Raw genomic sequence first — 22,745 nt, forward strand, 5'->3', positions numbered from 1 at the left:
TTGCAATTGTATCCTGTTTCCAGGCCTGGTGTTAGCAGGGAGGCACTGGCAGGTGGCTGAAGCCAAACACCAGGGTCCTACCATTGTCCCTTCACTGTGGCTTAAGGGAGTAGGCAAGGCAAATGGCAGGGGGACACCAGGCTTGATGAGAAGGGACTGAGTTCAGACAGATATTTAGGATGGTATTCATCTCGCTTGGCTTTAGCTGTCAAAACCTCTATGCCAGTCATGTAGGCTCCATCTGTAATACAGAAAGAGAGAGACCCCCCCAGAAGTGTTGGTCTCTTTTGACTGGACAGCCAAGGTGACTTGAGATGAATCTTATTTGGGTATTTAAGTAGCTGAAGATCCACCTGAAAATTGCAGTGGAAATGCTGACAACTACTCTAAGTACAAAAGACACCACAAACGTGCCATAAAGAGGTGAAAGACATAAGTATTTTTTCCATAATTCAAAATGCCTCACTGTATGGTCTCCTCTATTTCTTGTCGTCTCATTTTACAATAATGGCACTTTTGAGTCTCTCAGGCAATGTAAAGAGGGTTTAAGCACGGTAGAGCTCCTTTCAGTGCTAAGATCATTAGCAGATTGAAGCAAAGTGCTCCCTTATATCTGCAAGTAAATTATTTATTATGTGTGTTAGAGAGATGGATGGCTATGGAGATTCCTGGGGAAAACCATGCTGCGGCAGAGATTAAATGAAGCTCTTGAGAGTCTCTCTCCCTGGGTCAGATTCATCCCAGGTCTCAGTGGTTTCAGTACAATTTACACCAACGATAAATTTACTCCTTTAGTCCCAGATCTCAGGGGAAGCCCCAGCTACTTAGAATGCACCAAGGACCTGGATGAGAACATTGTCCCTTGAAGCAGTTGCATGATGAATATGTGTATTATTCATAACAGTGGAATCAGTGGATACATACAGTAGGAGAAACACTGCACATCAGTAACCAGTCCATCTCATTAGTTGTTTTCACTGGATCTTTAATCCTTCACCCATGGACTATGCTGGATTTAAAAAAAAAAAAAAAAAAAGATATATCCCTATAATGAACAAGAAAAAGGCACAACTAGGTGAAAAATTAGCAGAAAGAAAACAAGAGTGCTTACACTTTTGCATTGTGAAATAGCAGCTTGCTTTTTTTTTTTTTTCCCCTCCTCCTGGCTTAGAGGCAGACAGAGGAAGTGCACTAGGACCTAGAGGAAACAGTTCTCTGCATACACCCTCTACCTTCTTCCAGCAAGAAAAATATTATCCACAGAAACAGAAATATACAACAACAAAAAAAAATATTTCAGCTGGTTTAGAGAAAGATAAACTACAAAGCAGAGTGGGACTTTTTTTTTCTTCAGTAAGCTACAAAACTTGTAAAATATTACAAAAGTGTTCTTAGAGGAAGAGGCTGTGTTTTGAAGACATAAACTATTATAATTATAATTTAGCCACTAGCTGGCTGAAATTGATATATAATCATAGCCTGTTTATGGTCATTATTTTTTTTTTTTTACTTTCTTATTTTTGCATGCTTCAGTCTTTTACCTAATAATTAAGCAATCAGTTGCTCAAGGCAAGGCTGCGTTCATAAAATATCCATTACCCAGCCCACATTTGGTACTCCCTGCATTAAACGAAAAAGGCAGTGCCTTAAGGGAATTTATTGCTATCATAAATATAAAGAGTAAACATGTTTCCTTTCATTTCACTCCAGATTTCTTTCAATTTTGCTATTTAGAATACGAATATGAGACAGTGTGCAGGAATATGTGAAATGCTGCACAGCAAATATGACTTGTCTTCTTGGGACTCTCTGGGCAAACCAAGGAGTTGCCCAAGCTTATAGCTAGTTGGAGGGCACAGCTTTGGAGGATTTAGCTAAACCACCCAAAGCCTATTTGTCAGTATCTGTTGGGTCTATAAATTAGAAGAGAAGCCACCTGTTCCGAGGACAGGAGCCCAGAACCTCCCAGTTCAGCCCAAGTATGAAGTCTGTGAAATTTTACTATTTCTTGTCTGCTGGAGCCAGAAGGTGCATGAGAAGACACGAAATGATCAAATGAACCAGAACACGAGTATTTTTGGACATGTTTTCTTCTCTCTCCCATCCAAAAAGATCCGTTTCAGCTTAGCAGAAATTTAGGTCAATTCTTACTTTGTTTTAACTGGCTAGCTTTCCTATGCCCTCAATATCTACTCAGTGCTACTAATCTGCAAACAAGATACAATGCACTGATTCAAACACATGCTAATTTTAGGGCATCATTCTGCTCTTGATGTGAGCAGGGAGCTCCTATTGATCTCTGTAGGGGTTGGTAATGCTCGCTGAGAGCAGATAGGGCACTAGCTTTCCTCCCATGTATATCTGTGATAAAGGCTAAAAACTCAACATTAAGAAGTCCTCCCCTGCGGCCAAATTCCCAGATGGTGTAAACCAGTAGAGCTTTAATGTCTTTAGTGGGGCTTTGTTGATTTATACCAGATGATGATCTGGATACTACTTTTCCCACATTTCACTTGCAGGTCACTTGTTGGAAAGAAAGTCTGGAGCTGAACCACTCATCGGCCGCCCGCAATCCCCCACCATCCACCCAGCGTGTGGGGCTCCCTCTCCAGTCCCCTGGATGCGTAGAAAATCCTCAGAAGATGTAAGTGGCTGGAGAATCACTGTCTCCAGACAAGTGCCTTGTAATATTCACTGGAGAATGCAATATCAGTGGAGCGGGCTGGGTGGAGTGGTAAGCAGCGGGCGGGATGGGTGAGGTGGCACGCCAGGCTCCTGGTGAAGCTCTGAGCTTTTTTCCAGCAGGGCTGATGAGGCAGGGAGTGAAAAAACATCACGGAAAGGATCTGCTGTCCTCCCATCCAGATGGGAGGTATGGGCTAGGAGGTTAGGCAACGGTGAAAGCAAGTCTTCCTCGAGAAGTTCTCCCAGTTGTCCTCAGTGAGAGGTACCTGCCAGTACCTGGTGCGGACATCTGGCTGTAGAGGCATGCAGGGTAGAGTAATGGTGCAGAATAGGTGCTTTGGGAGAGATGCAGCCTGGGCTCTGGCAGCAGTCAGAAAACTTCAGGTCAGTAAGTCTGGCATTCTGCAAATGGAATCAGACTTCTTTTTGGAGATTGAGTGCTTGCTAGCTGTCCGTCTCTGTTTTGCAGGGTGGTCTGGTCGTCAGAGGTAGACTTTAGACATTAAATCCATATTTGTCTATTTGCTACAACAAGCAGTAAAAAAAATGAAATATGTACTTTAAGCTTCTGAAAAACAGCTAGCAGTACACATTAAATTTTCAATTTTCAAACTGTTTGCAAATGTTATTCTGTTTATTGCCAGTAAAAAGCATGTTGAAGAAACAACTGTTAGGAAAAGATAAAGAATGAAAAACCATCAGTCAAGAGGAGAGTGACCTTGTTCCAGGATGGAATCAAAACAATGCCCTGGGGAGTTATGTAGGCATTGTTTCAGGACTTAGTACATCAATGTGTGCGGGTAAAATTAATTGAGATACAATGTGAGCCAAGCACGCCTGAGCTTGCTAATCGGATAAGGATATTGCAATCATATGACATCAGTAAGAAACTGGTGAACATATGCCATGTTATGTGTATGGCAAGGTAGAACGAATGCTCCAAACTGTGCAGAGCTGGCACAGAGATTCCCGGGATGTCAGAGAATCCTGATCTCCCTGGTGCAGAAGTCCATAGGTGGGACCAGATGATGAGATAAAATGCTACCAAATAGCTATTGCCGTAGAGAGGCTAATTCTAAGCTGCCCGTAACCAAAAATCCTGTGCTTGTAGGACTGCAGCTACAGGCGTCTCTCGTGGGTTTTACCATGGTCCATATTTCTGTTCTCATTATTCAGAGGAAGCACACAAGAAACATGCCCTATAAGTATATCCATGCAGCCAAAGACTTTCATGCTCAGCAGGTAGCTAATGGACTGCAAAGCCCTTTCCCCAGCCCCATTAAGAGTGCTTGTTTATGTCTGGCCTTGTGCAAGAATAAAGTGTCGCTTCGGTCTCTGGCTGTACTTTTGCGGTGGAGTACTTGACACTATTGGAAGGAAATTTCATCACTGTCGTTACTATTTACTGACAACTTTGTAGTGGCTCTCAGTAGAGCAGCTGAGGCCCGAGGGGAGATAGCAAAGGAGCGGGCTCTTCCTCTTTGGCCATCTCTCCTGAGAAGTGGAAAGTGGAGAGATGTCCTCCTGGTGCCTGTCCTGGTGCCAGGGAGCTCTGCAGCCTGCAGACCTGTCACTTTGTTATCCCTCGAGTTGCAAATTCACTCACAAGCGCTTACTAAGCTGATATCTTTTTCTGCTGTTGCTCTAGTAATTTGTGACACTTTTGGCTGAGGCAAGCAATACCGCAGACGGAGGCTGCTTTAATAGTGCTTTACAGGACCTGTTTATAGCCTTTACTTACAGCCTCCCTATTCACTGTGGCAGGGCATTATGCAGTGGGACACTGCCACACCGCAAAGGCTTGCTTCTTCTGCCCCGAGGGAAATGTGTGTTCCCCACTCCTGCCATTTCCAGGTGTTGCAAGAGGCTGGTGTTGCCCAGGTGCCTTCCTCTTCATCTGACCTCAGCCCAGGTGTGCGGAGGCAGCGGGGGACCCAAAAAGGGAAGGCTTTTGTGGCTCTCTAGGGAAGCCGAGCAGCACTGGGAGTACGCGAGTGCGGCTGCCAACAGCTGTCGGAAGCCTCAGAAGTGCACTCTATATTGCTTTATTATTTCTTCTTTGCTAATTATTTCCTAAGATGGGGGGGAGGCGTTGGTAAGGAAAGCGAGAGAGCGCGAGGGCAGCGGCAGAGCGTGCTTGCTGGCAAGGCACAGCAAAGGCACTTGAACTGGCTGTAACACACGCAGAGCAGCAGGAGGTCTGTGAGATGGAGCCGGACTGTTTTCTGCGCTGACAAAAGAAGCCAGCATCGGCATAAATGTGTTTTTATTGAGCCTGTTCAAAGCGTTCTGCAAAGCAGCAGGCACAGAAAATGCTGCATGAGTGTGCTGGAAAATACACGGGACCAGCACTCTGCAGGTTGCAAAGGAGAAGTACCCACAAGCTGAGAAGAGCCAAAGAGGAGGGGGCCTGTACCAACAGAACTCAGTCCCTGCTGCCTGCGTACCCTGAATGATGTGCTCATATGTGGGCATGCTCACTGCCCTGGTACTGCTGACTGGGCTGGCTGGCCTCCTCCTCCCCCCCTTCAATCTTAGGAAGAGGGACACTGGTCTCGTTGCCAGAGGCGTGTGGGGTGGGAGGCAGGAGAGTAGTGAGAAGCCGCTGCTGCTTTTGGTGGGATGTCAGCTGGGGGTATTTGTGCCTGATCCTAATGTCAGTGAAGGATTTAACTGGAAAAGCTACTTTTTTGCCACCCATTCTTTAAACCAGCCAAGACAGTCTGCCTCGCACTCCTGCCCCCTAACCAGAGCCATGCCCCAGCTGCGGGAGCACATGGAAAGTGGCTGCCGGCTGCTGTGTGAGCCTGTGTGGGAGAAGTTATCAGCTGAGGTGCTGCACTGTTCGCCTGCTTTCTTTCTCCTAAGAAGCCTGTGGTAGCCTGACATAATTAGTAGTGTTCCTTATTTTTCACTCGCTCTTGGAAAAACTGCTCTAAGGAGCTGTTGACTATCTGTAATTGATTGCTCACGCTCTGACGGAGGATGGGTTGCAGCATGAATGTCAGCAGTAGCTTGGAGGCAGTCTGGGGAGATGCCACCTTATTATTGCAAGGAATGCTCTCCCAAAGACAACAGGCACACGAAAGTGAAGCAGGAATAAAACAGCTCTGATAAAATCAGAAACAACACCCGTGCATCTGCCCAACCCTAACCTGAAAGCAAAACAAACTTGTATTGAACCCTTTCTGAGGCGTGAAAGAGGGTAATTTTTGTTGCTCTCATGATTGTGTTTCTCGGAAGGAAAGGCTAATATAGCTGAGCAAACATGCGAAAATTGGCCTGGGAGATTTCTGACCCAACAGTGGAGACAAAGGGGTGTGAAAGTCCCTGAGTCATGTGTGCTTGTCCAAATTGTACTGGTTGTCCTGTGCTCCAGTGGTGCAAGGACTAATTTGGGCTTAATGAAGAGTGTTATCCTGCCCAGCACCAAAGTGGTAGCTAAGCTATTCCCACCTGAAATAGCGTCCCTTGCTGATAGAGATTTCAGTTTCAGTTCCTCCCTGGAGCACCTCCAGCAACTCCAGTGGTGTTACAGTAAAGGTCATCCCCCTGTTCTTCCCATAACATAGGCTGGATGTTCACCTTACCTGCTCCTCTTACTTCTCCATAAAAACTGCTTCAGGTTCAACAGCCCCAAGTTTGCTTATTCATTTGCACTTCATTTTCAGTGAAGCACAAGCAAAAAGGTATTGAAAGTGTTGAGAAGGGACTTCATCCGGAAACTTTCACTACCCTCAAGACCTCAAAATGGTAACTGGACCCTTGAAACCATCTCTTGAATGGTGATTCGCCAAGTTTGAGATGCGCGTGGCTCTTCCCTGTACAGAAAACCTGCCCTTAAAATCCCAGTGGTGGAAATAAGTAGGGAGTCAAACCTTTGAGAGATGTTTCCTTCAGAAAAGTCCTTTTGGAATCTGGCTATTTGTTTACTAGGGAGATGTAAATTTCCTGGCATGGATTACTCCCAAATATCTCTGGACACTACCGCATTTAAGAAAGAGAGTGTAGCACTGATTGATTCAAGGCAGCAGCAAGGGCAATGGCAAAGGCTTGTTCCTAATAGGACTTCAGAACTCCCCAAAGATGTGTCCCTCCTTGCAGAAGTTCCGCCGACAAGCTTGGCCGCAAAGCCTAAACACTCTGCAATTCAAACACACACAACCAGCGCTTCTCCAGTCTAACAGAAAATACGCGGTGTGTGTTGTGAATAACACACCTCTCTAGGGTTTTGGTTTTTTCCCCTTCTCTTATTATATAAGCTGGGACCAGCCTCCAGGGTAAGGAGCAAGGAAAACACTGGGTGCTGTATTAAGGTGCGACACAATCTTGGCAGTCTTTTTATGAACTCATATTCCTTCAGGTGTAGGAAGGCTGGGAGAGCATGTTTAGACTGGTAGCTCTCAAGTGCAGGAAAAGCCTAGCAGAAACATGAGGGAGAACCTCACAGTTTTCTTTTTTTAACTTTTTTTTTTTTAATTAATTATTATTATTACTTATTTTACCTCAAAAAGAATGACAGGCAGGAATTTCTGTGAAGAGCTGTACTGCTTATCCTGCCTTGCTGGCATGTTTGTGTATGTTTGTGTCTGCATTTGTGTGAGCCTCATGCAGCCTAAATTGTCTGACTCTTCTCCATATATATCAAGATCCTGTTTATGAGGAGGGTACCGGTATTTGAGCCTTTTCATCTCAAGGAAGCAGTTTGCTGTCTGGTACTAAAATAACCGCTGCAGGAATCAGTCTGTATTTTTAGGCTACAGGATGAATCAAGGACTGGCCTTACGCATTCCTATGGCTTCTAAGCTTCCTATTGCACCACAAAGCCTTGCTAAGGTGCTGGGACAAAACACATTTAAACCTTAACACCACAAAAAGTGCTGCAAGGAGGCTGAGTGTCTGCTCCATATGAACAGTCTTTTGTTTCCTTGTAGAGCAGTAGCCGTCACCAAGAATTAACACAATATTTGGCAGAGCTCACTGGCTGGCTGTGCACAGTCTATGGCAATCCAGCAAGTCTTTGCTAGGATCATCTTTGCTCCTGGCCCAGGTAGAGGAGCCTGTCCTGGTCAGCTCTTAGTCACAGGAATACTCTTCCGTGTCCTGCTGACATCATACTGACATCAGCTTGCCCTACAGCCTGCCCTGGGTGAAGGAGAAGAAGGAAAAAGATGCTGCAAATGCCATGATATCCAAGCTCAGGTAAACTGGTTTTCAGGGTGGCATTCAGAAACAAAGTCAAGTACAGCCCAGATGCTTTTCGGTACTGCCAGGACCTCCTGAATGGGACCAGGCTGTCTGTGGGGCTGAATTGCTCCCCATGCCGGTTGGACTGAGGTCAAGCAAGACCTGCTGGTCTTGTGGTCCTTGGGCTCTTCCACTTCCAGAGCTGGCTGCAGTAAGAAAAGCAGAAGGACATAAGAGTGAAAGCAGAGGGAAAGGAAACATGGCAAAAGAGCGTGCTGTCTGCAGTTTCTAGAAGCCTAGCTCTTCTTACAAATAAGGGCTATATGCTCAAGCTTAGATATGTGTTCAAGCATCTAAGAAGCTCCTGCTGGCCAAAAGCAGGTACAGAACAGCCTCTGGCTTGACTAACAGCACATGCCTACTCAGAAAAGCATTACAGCACTGGTTTAGTGCCTCAAACGTTGTTGAAATCCAGAGAGGTTAAGCACGTGTTGCTTTGCTGAACTGAGCCTAGAGGTCAGGAGGAAGAGAAATAAACTAATAAGCAATAGCAGGAGCAGAAACCAGGTCGCCTTAACCCACACCAGTAACTTGCTCCACCAGGAGCTCTTCAGGGCAACCGTCTGTTCTAGATTAGAAAAGTGCTTATTGTGGTGGGGTCCTGGACTCTATGCTGCCTTCCAATGTGGGTCATACATTGAAATAAGTAGATGAAGCTGCTGTCATGGCTGTCTGTTCCTGGACAATCACTTCTTGACGCAATTTTTTTGCAGAAGGGTTCAGAAACCTGCTTAGCCTGTCAATCCACTGCTGTGTCAACAAGAGAAAGTTAAGCAATTTCCCTTTTGAGTGACTCAGCATTAATTTCCCAGCCAGAAAGGCTGAAATTCCTATATGTTAATGATGTGAAGTATTGGGTTGGATGGCAGATTTCTCATATTCAGCTGTTTATAAGGTATCAAGGACTGTTCTTCAGCATTTGTTAACCTAATTGTCTCACTAGGTATCATAGACTCAGAATGGTTTGGGTTGGAGGGGACCTTAAAGATCATCTAGTTCCAAGCCCCCTGCCATAGGCAGGGACACCTCCCACTAGACCAGGTTGCTTAAAGCCCCATCCAGCCTGGCCTTGAACACTTCAGGGGTGGAGCATTGACAGCTTCTCTGGGCAACTTGTTCCAGTGCCTCACCACCCTCATAGTGAAAAATTTCTTCCTAACATCTAATCTAAATCAGCCCTCTTCCAGTTTGAAGCCATTTCCCCTCATCCTATCACTGCATGCCTTTGTAAAAAGTCCCTCCCCAGCTTTCTTTTAGTCCCCCTTTAGATGCTGGGAAGCTGCTATAAGGTCTCCCTGGAGCCTTCTCTTCTCCAGGCTGAACAATCCCAACTCTCTCAGCCTGTCTTCACAGGAGAGGGGCTCCAGCCCTCGGATCATCTTTGTGGCCCTCCTCTAGACTCGCTCCAACAGGTCTGTGTCCTTCTTATGTTGGGGGCCCCAGAGCTGGACACAGTACTCCGGGGGGGGGTCTCACCAGAGCAGAGTAGAGGTGTAGAATCACCTCCCCCGACCTGCTGGCCATGCTTCTTTTGATGCAGCCCAGGATACGGTTGGCTTTCTGGGCTGCAAGCACACATTGCTGGCTCATGTTGAGCTTCTCATCAGCCAACACCCCCCAGTCCTTCTCCTCAGGGCTGCTCTCAATCCATTCTCTGCCCAGCCTGTATTTGTGCTTGGGATTGCCATGACCCACATGCAGGACCTTGCACTTGGCCTTGTTGAACTTCATGAGGTTTGCACGGGCCCACCTCTCAAGGCTGTCCAGGTCTCTCGGGGTGGCATCCCTTCCCTCCAGTGTGTTGATCGCACGACACAACTTGGTGTTGTTGGCAAACTTGCTGAAGGTGCACTCAATCCTACTCCACTGTCCATGTCTCCAACAAAGATACTAAACAGTGCTGGTCCCAATACCAGCCCCTGAGGAATGCCACTCATCACTGGTTGCCACTTGGACATCGAGCCATTGACTGCAACTCTTTGAATGTGGGGACATTCCTTATCCAACAAGTGGTCCATCCATGACATCCATATCTCTCCAATTTAGAGGCACGGATGTAGTGCAGGACACTGTCAAATGCTTTGCACAGGTCCAGGCAGATGATGTCAGTTGCACTTCCCTGATCTACCAGCATTGTAACCTCGTCGTTGAAGGCCACTAAATTTGTCAGACACAATTTCCCCTTAGTGTTAACAGCCACCTCCTTATTTTCTATATGCCTTAGAACAGTTACCAGGAGGATCTGCTCCATGATCTTGCTGGGTGCAGAGGTGAGACTGACTGGCCTGTAGTTCCCCAGGTCTTCCGTCTTTCCCTTTTTAGAGGTAGGGTTATGTTTCCCCTTTTCCAGTCAGCGAGAACATCACAAGACTGCCACGACTTCTCAAATGTGATGGATAGTGGCTTAGCAACTTCATTGTCCAGTTCCCTTAGGACCCGTGGATGCATCTCATCAGGTCCCATAGATTTGTGCACCGTTAGGTTCCTCAGCTGGTCTCAAACCTGAGATCTTCTCCTACAATGGGCAGTTCTTCATTCTCGCAGTCCCTGCCTTTGCCTTCTGCGACTTGAGCAGTGTGGGTAGAGCCCTTGCCGGTGAAGACTGAGGCAAAAAAGTCATTGAGTACCTCAGCCTTCTCCATATCCTGGGTAACTAGGTCTCCCATTTCCTTCTGGAGAGGGCCCACATTTCCCTAGTCTTCCTTTTATCACTAATGTACCTGTAGAAGCTTTTCTTGTTGCCCTTGACATCCCTGGCAAGATTTAATTCTATCTGGGCTTTAGCTTTCCTAACCTGAGTAACCTATGTAATTCATACATCAAAGACAGATAGTTCTGCTGTACAGATGTGGTACTGCTAATTTCTCTCTAATGCTAGGAAATTTTTTTAAAAATCTACTTAGTAATTAGATGAGAACACAATTACCTCCCCCTGCTTTCCATGTACTACTTCTTGCAAACTTTTTCTAGGAAGACATGAAAGGAAGAACATACCTTTCTAGAGCACCATTTAATAAGGCTTTTAACTGAACATAATCCAGACAACAGTGAAGCACAGGAGTTCAGTCAACACATTTTATTTGTAGAATGTTCACATGTGGTAGCATCAAACGTCCTAGTTATTTAGTCACAGCAAATTTTAAATGTGGTGCCATGGGGTTCCGGGGACTGTATGGGACTGGGTGGACTTGTAAGAACAGTACTTTGTCCTGGTTACATCCCTTTAGTAAAATACAAATAACTGAAATGACTTTGACCAGGTATTCTTCACGACTGAGCACGCTCAAGCATGAAGCCTTTTTCAAAACACTACAGCACTTTGAAAAGCAGCTTTGCCAAGGCAGCATTGCAGGCTCCCGCCTTGATTCTCTGTTAATAATTTCCATATAAAGCATGTGCAGTTTACAAGAAAAGAACTCAAGCAGCCTGTTTTTTTTCTATCTGCCAGCCTTGCAAAAGTAACCCCAACTTTCTCCTTTCCTGGTACTGTCACCAGCAATAAAGTCTCTGCAGGCCACATGGCTACTCGATATTAATAAATCAAGCAATGCCGGGGAAAGATGCCAGGCCCTGGCACTCGTATGTCTCCGCTGTGAATTGTTCAAACGGTCCTTGGCATGGCCGAGCCCAGTGCCAGCTAATGCTCTCCCAAACAATTCCTGGCACGGCGCTGAAGCCAGCGCCGGTTCCCAGGAGGTGGGTTGGATGTGGCCCTGCTGTTCTGGAGACGAGGAGAGTTCAATAGGATGGAGGTAGGCTTTTCTGTGCCAGTTGGCCTTGGGGCCACTGCACAGTCCTGGATACATTTAGCTTATTAGTACAGATGTAGCCATTATGTCTTGAGGAACACCCCTGCAATTCTGAGGCTCATTTAAAAAAAAAAAACAAAACAAAACAAAAAATCAAAAAACATGCACACAACAAAAACCCACATGTGATTTAACGTCAATAGTATTTTACCCTTGTTAAAACTGACTGCAGTCAGAAAAGCATGTATGCAAACATGGCAACTCTATACAACGCATCTCCCCGTGGGTCTTCTGAGTTACATCTCTTTGCTTTGTTCATTAAAATGAATGTTTATTACACTTTGGTTCTGTTAACAATGCATAGACATTACATCATATCCTAAGTCACTATGAAAGGATTCCACTGTTTAAAGACTTAAAGGGGTACATACAGGCTCAGTTACACTTGTCGGGGTAAAAAAGAAGGGATATTAATTACAGAAACACTTTACACTTGCATAGGAGGTTTCACCCAAGAATCTTGAAGCACTTCTCAAAGGAAGATAAATATTAGCTATCTTCATAGAGAGGCTGGGAACGGACATGCAAAATGACTGAGTGACTTGGCTAAGGAATCAGTAGCATACCAGAAGTCAACAGCAAGACTCAAGGCTTCCCCTGGCCTCTCTGCCGATGGCCTCACAGCGATGTGACAGCTCTTGCAGAAGCAGCTAAGAATGGATGAACCTGTTGGAATAAACCAAGAACAAATCTTTTGCCTCAGGCTTGAGCAGAACAGAAACTTTTTCTGAGACCTAAAAACCATTATTAAACTTTTTTTTTTTCTTTTTATAAAATTTTCTCACGCTTCTGCACTTCCTGATTTAGGGTTGGACAGGAACCAGAAAATAAATACTGAAATACCATGAGAAAGGTTATTCTTGTGGTATTTTCACCCAGACTGAAAGTGTGGCGCGCTCATGAGAAAGCATGTCCTAGCAAAATTTCCACAGCAGAGGTTCACATCAATTCAAGCAAGTACCAGACAGTCTGTGAACTTCTGACTCCCTGTAGGTTCCTACATGCTTTTATAGTTAAAAGAAAAAGAGACAGAGATCTCAATACCGCCAGCGCTGGATCTGGGCTAATTTGCTGGGAGGGGGCAATGCCTCTGGGCAGGTGCGATGCAGGAGTCGCGCTCTCGGTCGCGTGGTACAGCTGAAACCCCATTGACATCCCCTGCCTGCTCCCTGTCCCTCCCTGTGGGGCAGAGCGTGGATGTTTTGGGGTGTGTTTAGCCCATCGTTCCTCGTGGCGTCTGGAAAGAGCCATGCTGAAAGCATCACCAAAAGAGCCAGCCGCGGGGGGAGGAGGCTTTGGGAGGACAAAGGGCCCTGGGAATCTGGCATCATTTTTAATATACTTGGTACCAGTCCCTGTAAAATGTTTATATAGCAGAATAATACAGGTGCAATGGCTATATTTTCCTCTAACTGTTACTGTCCTCTCATGCTGTGTTTATTGTTTGGAGCTTTTCAGAATCTTGTAACATTGATTTGACTCCGGTTGCACTGAAGTTGCTACCTTGAATTTGTCTAGTACCGATTCCGCTAAAAATGGCACTTCAGATGTTTAAAGATCCTCCAGCACCCCAAAATTAAAAAAAACCAAACAACTGTATAGAGTGACTGGCTGATCTTTTGTGAACACGTTTATCTTTTTTCTTCCAAAAATACTTGGACGGGGAATTGAAGTAACTGTGCGCACACCCAGGTGTGTCAGTGCAGAAGACTGGAGGGTGTGAGCGGAGGGCGGTGGCTCACTGTGGTGCTGCACACTCGTGCCAGCCTTCCTGCTCCCCGTGAGCCAGACCTTCCCCTTAGCCTTCCCACGTGCCCCAGGACAGATGGGTTTCATGCTGCCGAAGGTAACCGTGTCGCAAAATATTACCACCAAGCACCAAAGCTCGCCATCTCCACGCCTGGGTTTCTGCTACCTTTGCTGTTAAAAGAGGCTGTTACCTTTGCCTAGGAGCATGACAGACACCTAAGCCACAGCAAGCTTGACCTTTGGAGTGGAGTTGTGTCCCTGAGATATAAACTAGGGGAAATTAGTGTTTAAGTGTATTCTTTAAATTCCCTCCACTAGTCCATGTCCAGAAATGGGCACTCCTGGATAGGTGTGTGCACATGACTGAAAGTACTGATTTTGGACGGGTGAATCTTTTTTTGGGCAAGAGTTGTCTCTATAGAAGCTGTGTAAGGAGACTACCTGGTGGGCTCAGGTTAGATTTCTGTGTCTTACATAGCTAAAATGTGACCTGAGAGGGACATTTGTGTTCCTCAGATGGGCTTGAGGGGGAACATGATGGGAAGCAGGGATAAAACTCAGCCTGCTGATTCCATGTCCATCCCCTAAGCCAGAGAAATGGAGCCATGCAGGAATCTGAACCCTGTGGCAAAGCCAGCGTCAGCTAAGGAAAAAGAGAGAAGTTCATGGGGAAGTAAGACAGTAAAAAATAAGTAATCGTGCTTGGTGGAGTAGGCATTATTGAGGCTGGGAACTTCAAAGGTCAAAGGTTTTTTCAATGTCGGATTAATAAATGCACCCACTAGGGTCCCTCAGTGACTGGGGTCCTCTTCTGTGCCTCTCTTGCCCTAATCCTAGTGTTTATTTAATCCAATTAGGCTGTCCCATGACAAATTCCTTGCCAGCCTGGCAGAGGTGTTTGGGAGGCCAGGAGCCGACCCTGCCTACTTCTGGAGGGCAGCGCCTTGATCCCCATGCCCTCCCAGTGCAGGAAATGGAGCTGCTCCTGACATAAGCTACTGCTCAGCAGGGAAACACGGCCTCTTAACATTAATTATCGTGTACCAGACTGTTCCTAAATAAAACATCCGCTGGCAGGAGCAGCCCTTTTAAATCAACAGAAAGGGTTTCTGAAGGCAAGATTTGCAGCTCAGCCTGCATATCCAAGCAAAGGAGAAATGTGGGACAAGAGTCTTCCTTGTTCTTCTGTTTGATCTTCAGTTCAGGCACGTGGGCAAAGCAGTAGAGGGAATGGCAATGAAGGGCATAACACTGGCAGAGCTTAGCTGGAGGACAGGCAGGAATAGCTTCACCTCTGGCTGGAATAGCTCAGCTATGCCAGGTGGATATTAGTCAGCAAGACAGTCTGTGTAAATTAAGTATCCATCTTGGGGGAAGAGTCTCAGAAGAGGCAGCAGAAATCAACAACATGTTAAAATGGCTCAAGGGCTGGGGTGGGTTGGAGAACTAATGTACCTGCACCTCACAGATTGCAAATGTCAACCTCTGCAGCCTGAGTAAAGTACATAGCCCTCAAAGATTCATTCACAACATTTATCCTCTTGTCCTCTGTCCCTCTCTGGTCACAGCCTCCCATCACAGCCCCATGGAGAGGGCCAAGTCCTTGGCCAGCTTGAACTGGTGTTGATTGATCTGCCACATTGATCTGGACCCTGGTCAGTGCACGTATAGTGTGGGCAGGCATGCAGCTCCAAGGTGTGCCAGCTCTGCTGCCTGTCTCCTTTCTCCCTGGAAAATAAAAATAAATCACAGCTCTGCTTTTCTCCATTGTTTCACGGCCAGATCTCATCAGTGGCTCTCTGGGGACAATGAGAGAGTCGGCAGAAGAGACGCTTCAATTTCCTGAAAGGTCAGACAGCTGGGGACCCGCTTCTTCTCTAATGGACTGCAAGCCATGCTGTAGGAGCAGCAGACTTTAAACTCTCCTTAACTTTGCAGCTCAAGGGATTAGAAATTATGGCTATTTGCTTTTATGAAAAGCAGCTCCTTTAAAAGAACAACTGAGGTCCTGGGAACCTGGGAAGGAGTTTCCAGGCACGTGGTAACGGTCCCTGCAGAGCCCGGCAAGGCCAGCACAGCCCAGGGCTGCATGGGGTTGATGAAATGGGACAGGGGAGAGCTTGCAAGGGAAGAGGGAGGAGGGGGCGAGAAAACTGGCATTTTAGATCACTGAGACCTGGCCTGTTATTAAAACTGTTCTTGTCCTGCATTGACAATTTCCATGACTGTTTTGTCCCAGAGCTCAAAGGAAACCTCATGCTGCTCTCCTTTGCTGATGGAAAACAGGAATGAATATTTAACTGGCAATGATGACAAATGAGGATTTTGCATTAGAGAGGGGTACCTGAGAGAATCCGATCCCATCCCAGTCCCATGGAAGTGACTCGCCTCCACGTCCTGCTGTGTTACTTTCTCAGTGCATCACCACCAGAGGAGGGGATACGACAAAGTCTGAGCAGCCTTACATGCCCAAGAAGGCAGGGTTTCTTCACTCTTCAGGAAGCACATGAACGCAATGGCAACTAATCGTTTGCACGCCTGAATGTAGGATAGCTGACCAGCAAGGAGCTTCATCTCCTCTTCACTACGCTGTAAATTCTGGCGCCACCATGGTAGGCAGGGAGGGGTGTATGGGAAAAGGTTGGGCTGGCAGAGGGAAAATTAGGGAGTGGGAGCAGGGTTGTCTCTGCTTTCACTTTAGATATCTTAATTGAGGAAATACCAGACTCAATTCACTGACACGTCCTCAAGAGGGAGGGCATCAGTGAGTGGAAAATATTTGAGAAAACGCAGTTTGACTTCCTGAAGGATAAAAAAGAAAACAAGTTTGATCGTTCGATCAGTAGATCGATTTATCTACATGTCTATCTATCCCTCTGTCTAGCTATCCTGAAATAATTTATAACTTATTGTTTTGAAATACAAAATGATACCAAAGAAGTTATGGCATTTGCACAAAGGAGTTTATTTTTTTGAAATAGATGCATACCACTTCTGCTTTCAATTATATTTATACAGAAGTAGCAATTTTAATAGCTGTATTTTAGTAAACTGAAGCAGAACTGGACTTCTTTCTCCACACCTCACACATGTATCCAGACAACCCATAGGTATACAAACCCTACACATTATATACATGAAAGCAATATTGATAAAATAAATTGCATTTACGATGCACCTTTGACCACCTCATCTGCTCTCTGCCTGCTAATCCATTCCTAATGGGACTGCTTCTAGCAATCAAAAAGTCGGATCATTTTCAAACAGCCACCATTATTTTTTGCAAATCAACCTGTCAGCACAGATGCTTCTGTCCTTCTTTCCACATTTAGAACTTTTTCATTCTGAATTGTAGGATGCGTGAAAATCATTCCTGGATTAGCCATAGGGTTAAGGTTTGAAACCGCTGAAACCTTTAAGCAATAGGACCATTCCTATTTCAATGTTTTAGGTCAAAGGAATTTTTAAACCGCATTTTCAGGTGTTCGGCATATGCTACAAAATTAACAGAAATATAATCATGTGAGGATGCCTTGGAAAGTTTGCTTTTATTTGACATCAACATATTGCAGCAATTTTTTATTTCCTCCTGTTTATTAATCTAGACAACTTAAATGCCACAAATGCAATTTTCTAGAGCTCAGGAAGAGCCATTAAAACCTTTTAAAATTATATAAAATTAACTTTGTGAATAAAGTATGGTTTGAAAAGTTGTTTTCTCAAAACCGTCTCATGGTTCTTTGTATACAGCTATCATCAAGGCCCTGCAAATGAACTAAATTCTCATTTTGTCTGTGTTCATCATTAGAAAATCACCGCAGCTAAGCAACTGCTTTTTTTATCCTTCCCATATGTGGTCATTTCATTCTGTCTCCGAGTACTTGAGAAATGGAGACTTGTGGCCTTCATTAAAATTTAAGGAATGTCCTCCATAGATTTAGAGGAAACTGGTTTGGAAAAAGTTCAAACATGGTTATTTGGAGTGCAGATTTTAGCACGGGTCAGAGGTGAGTTTTGATTAGCCACCATAGCACTAAACTGTGGCTGGCTCCATCATTTTCCTTGGTGTCATGTCCTGGGAGCCTGCTTTAGGACAGCAGTCGCTTTCTGGATTGTCCTCACTGTTGGCTGGTGTCGGTTCGTTTGCCAGGAGAAACTACCAGAGAGCTTAAGGTTCAAAAATCATAGAATCATAGAATGGTTCGGGTTAGAAGGGACCTTAAAGATCACCTAGTTCCAACCCCCCTGCCATGGGCAGGGACACCTCCCACTAGACCAGGCTGCTCAAAGCCCCATCCAGCCTGGACTTGAACATTTCCAGGGATGAGACATCTGCAGCCTCCCTGAGAAACCCGTTCAACTGCCTCACCGCCCTCACAGTAAAGAATTTCTTCCTAATATCCAATCTAAATGTACCCTCCTTCAGTTTGAAACCGTTACTCCTTGTCCTGTCATTACATTCCCTGATAAAGAGTCCTTCCCCATCCTTCACTTTGCGGTGACCTGCAAGAGCACCGTATCCAAAACGTACTTCCTCTACTTTCAGCTGAGCATCTTGCACACAAACTAGAAGGTGGATTAATTTATCAGCAGTTGTGATTAATGATGCCAGTAATACGAGCCCTAAGTATTCATAAATCGTGGCTCAACTTCCCTCCCTCCCATCCCGGCTGGTGCAGCTGCCTTAAAAATCGTAATGTGCAATAACAAAACATTAAAGCATTGGGATTCCTCTTACTCACTTCTGGTTCTCAAGCCTTACAGGCTGTGCTTGGTTTGCTGGTGTAGCTACTTCACTGAGGTACACGGGAAGTTTGAGCTCTGTTCTCCACCACAAAGGCTAAATGCCTCTTTCTTCCCTGCCTGAATTCAGCTAATATTCCTTAATCCCACTGATCCAGGTGCTCTGGATTCCAGAAAAGCTCCAAATATTGCTGGCATTGGCATTGTGGGGGGAAAAAAAAAGAAGAAAAGAATAATTGGCAACTTTGCAGCACCCAAATTAAGAGAAAGCAAGAGAAGAAACTGAAAACAGTAGGAAAAAACAGGAGGAAATAAGCAGAAAAATGTTGCACTGAATAACATTTTCCCTTTTAGTTTAAATGGGATTTTCTTTTTAGCCTCTTCTAAGGACCTCTTCTGAGTATATTTCTCTCCAATAGCCCTACTAGTGATGTTGTGTTTTTACCGTAATTTGTTAGTCAAGCATGAACCAGGATCTCTGTGGGTTCCCATTCCCAGCCTTTTTGAAGGCTAAATAGTTCCATTCTCTGCCCTCATCTGCTGCCACAGGAGAAGAAAAGAAAAAATGTAGGAAATTTGGATCGGTCTAGGCCTGGCTTGGAAATCTTGCCTTGGGTGATGAAGCCGGACTATGTCATTCCAGCTGACATTTACATTTAGCATAGTTAGAGTTAAATGCCAATATCTGGCATTTGTACACTGCAATTAGCAGTATCATTTGTTCTCATCTGAGCAGTCTGAGGGGTTTTTTGTTTTGTTTTGTTTTGTTTTGTTTTTTGTGAATGACTTGTTGGGATGCATTTCTACTGCAAATTTTATAGAAAAAAAATCTATTTTTATAATGAAAATGCGTTTTTCAGTTGTTGTTCTTCTGATAGCTATACGCCATAGTGCATAGAAGACAGATGCTTCTGTCAGTGCTGTGAAGTTCACTAAGGGCAGCTCTGCTTGCCTATTTCTTCAAAATGCTTGCAGTGTATTTAGTAACCTCAGGTCTCACTTAGGCACTTGTAAACAAGAGCCGAAGTCCTCGTCTTGCTCTGAGTACAGTGCAGGAGGCCTTGGGAAGTCAGGGGAGCTCTGGGTAGATGCTGCCTGGAACTCGCTGCAGGACCCAGTCCAAATTTGTCTTGGAGTCGCCAGCCTCAATCTTGCTTATGTCGTTCAGCTACTCAGAGCTAGAACTAGGGCAGAAATAATGTTGCTCTGACCCCACTTCGAAGCCTCTGCTGCTGAGCCCCACGCAAAAGCCAAGTGCTGAAAATTCACCAAACTGATGGCAGAAAATGATTCCTGAGGTTCTTTCAACTCGGCAGGCTGGGGCAGTTTCAGAAAGTCTGCTCTGAGTAGTTTTTCTGCTCTTTGAATTCTGGGGCCTTGTGCATTGTACCTGTCTTGAGAGCTTTGTGTTTGTGAAATGCCTCGTGTCCTCCAGAGGGTGGTTGCAGACTAAGGTGCAATGGGTGTTTTTGGAGGTGCAGGACATACCCTGGTGGCTTGTAGACAGAGCTGCCTCTGAAGACACTGGGAGCATTTGCACAGGAAGAACGACAGCAGCCAGGACCAACATGAAATAGCCACGGGAGGACTTTGAAAAAACTTTAAGTGGGAGACATGGAGGGCTGTTAACACTCAGGGCCAGATCCTGACCCTCCCACTGGGCGGGCGTGCAGCCCAGCCGGAGCTGTGTCGCCTGGCGGGGCTCCATACCAAGGAACAATAATCGCGTCCAAGGATGGCTGGCCTGCCTGGGTGGCAGCGCGGGCGTCCCAGGCTCTGCAGACAGCGCACAGCAGAGAGGTCACCGAGGTCTTGAGGCTGTTGGCCACGAGGCGGGCACCGGCTGGTGCACAGCCAAGGAGATATGGGGGTCCCTGGTGGGGCACATGGAGGCAGAAGGGTCCTGCCTGTCCTGGATGTGGCTCAGGTGGGTTTGGGACGGAAGCTCTGAACATGGGGCGGCCCGGTGCTGAGCTGGCCTGGGGCCATGCGGGGAGCAGGTCCATCCCTGGTACGTCCCGACAGCCCCAGAGGTAGGGACTGGTCATCCATGCATCCCCCTGATGACCTCCAAGAGGAGGAGGGCAGGTTTAGCCCATCCTAGGGGATCCAAACCCCCTGGACCCTGCCCATACATGCCGCAGCCCCCCATGAGCATGCCTGATGGGACAGACCCCCAGGAGGACGTTACATCCCAGACTGCTGTGTTCACCACTGGCTGCACCTCTAATCACCCGGCCTTCACTGAAACACGCAGCCCCTTCCCCTCGCCCCCTTGTCCCCTCTGTCACACACCTGGGCTGGGGGACCCATGGCCGGGATCCCCCGACGTACCTCCCCAACAAGCGTTTCTCTTCCTCCCCTCCACTCATGCCCACCCCAGCTTCTCGCACACACACTCCCTTGCGTAAGAAACACAAACCTAAAATGCAATACATGAATTAAGTTAATTATCCAATTAATTGTAGCTACAACACATCTGCTATTGTTTCATGGGCTCTTCTCAAAATGTAAAACACATTTAAGGAAAAAAAAGGCAAAACAAAATACAAAAAAAGATCTCTCTGCCAGGGCAAATCCTCAGCATGCTATGAACAAATAAGACATCTGTTTAAAGTAAATTGGGGCTGGGGAGGATGGACTGAAGACAATAACAAGAGCAAGAAAGAATAATGACAAGGCGAAATCCCAAAGAATTACACTCCCACTTTAAGCCAGGGGCAGCTCTCTTGTAGCTGTGCAGGGCTCTTTAATAGAAGCTGCGAGCAAGCTAGCTGATCTCCTGAAAGTTAAATTATAGTAAAAACATCAGAAAAACTGTCAAGCCCTGTCTCTTCGTGGTGTTTGTGATCAGAGGTGGTCGGGATGTAGGGGGGTGGAGTGAGGGGAATTAAATCTATGACTAAACATTTTTCACGGCAACAAAAGGACGGCGATTAAGAGATAAATTAATGCTCTGGCAACGCTTCCTGTTTTGAAGGATGCAGCAGCGGGTAATGAATGGCTGTGTTTGGAGCGAGCCTGAAGAGCCTCTTGCAGAGCTCTCCGCTCAGGCCAAACTGCAATAAACTTGCCCTTCTCGTTTCCAGCTCCTGCAGGAAACGGACTTAAAAAATCTTTGGCAACCTCTGCGCCCCCTTTTTCCCCAGGGTTGTCGTCGATCGTTTGATCTCTCCCTCTCTCCCTCTCTCCCCGGCTCCTAACCTTTTCCCATTCCCCCTCCCTTGGAGTCTGAAGTCTATTTTCAGTGCTCTGCTGTTGAAAGGCTTTGAAAGTTTTGTTTTCAGCAAAATATTTCCTTGAGAGCTCCCGCCCTGTTCCCTGCTCCACGCCGTGGGCTTCCAGGTTACGTTTAACCCCCCAGAGTGAGTCACGGGGCTCCTCCGCAGCCCGGTCCAGGCCGCAAGTGACAATAAATGCCCCAGCTTATTTCCAGGAGAAACTCTGAGAGGTGGCTGCGCCTTCAGGCTTGCATGGGGCGGCAGTGACGTGTCTGTGTCAGTACCAGGCGTGTGGCCAAACCACCTCGGTGCAGGGGCAAGGACAGGGTGGCAGGGGAAGAAGGGATGGGAGCCAGTGCATCAGACCGGGGCAGAGGAGTGGTTTGTACAAAGGGTAGAGCTGGCTTCCCTCTGGGTAGGTCCCCCTTTTTCCTCCCGGCTTCGGTGTGTGCAGCAGTGCCACTGGGAGACGCTTGGAGGGGAGAAGGTCTGGCCGGGACACTGCTTTGATTATCCCTTGTGCTGAAACTCCGCCACCGCGGAGTCCGAGGGGGCTGCTTGTCCCCAGGTTCCGGGGGGACGTTGCCCACCGCAGCGTGAGCATCCAGGCATGAGAGTGCGGGACCCACGTGGCTGTGGCTGTGTCGGTGCACTGCTGCAGCAGCGGGAAAGGGCCGGCCAGTACCGCCGCCCCCCCAACAGCTCAGGAACACAAAACAATTTCCTTGGGACCAGTGCCCGTTTCCTCCCCGAATGAGCTGTGAACAAGGGCTTCCTTGCTGCCATGCCGTCCCACCCATATCCTCCCGAGCCCACCCTTCCAACCTTACTCACAGCACAAGCTCCTGGGGGAAACGCTGAACCAGAAGTTCAGCTGGGGAGGCTCAGCCGGGCTTGCCTGGCCCTGGCCAGAGCAGAGGGGGAATGGTAACCTCTCTGCGAAACAAAGCCGAGCTTCAGATGGGCAAGAAGACAGACCTCACTTTGACATCACTGTTTCTGGAATGCCAAGGTTTACCATGCTCCTGGGGAGGGTCCCAGGTGCCTGGTGTGCATGGATCAAGGGGGTCCTTAGCTTAGTAACAGAGGTGCTTAAGCTTTAGTTCTGTCTGGTGGAGCTTGGCTTCCCGGTGCAACGATCTCTATGCTTTTCTGCACAAAAACTAGCCAGTAATCGAGGACCCTTTTTTGTTTGAAGCCCGCAGAGGAAGCGGGTGTTGCTCTTGCACATTAACGCTCTTGTGCTCTTGCACAAACAGAGTTTGCTGTCGCTCCCCATTGCCACTGTAGC

Source organism: Larus michahellis, chromosome 3 (assembly GCF_964199755.1).
Source record: "Larus michahellis chromosome 3, bLarMic1.1, whole genome shotgun sequence".
NCBI classification, from domain to species: Eukaryota; Metazoa; Chordata; class Aves; order Charadriiformes; family Laridae; genus Larus; species Larus michahellis.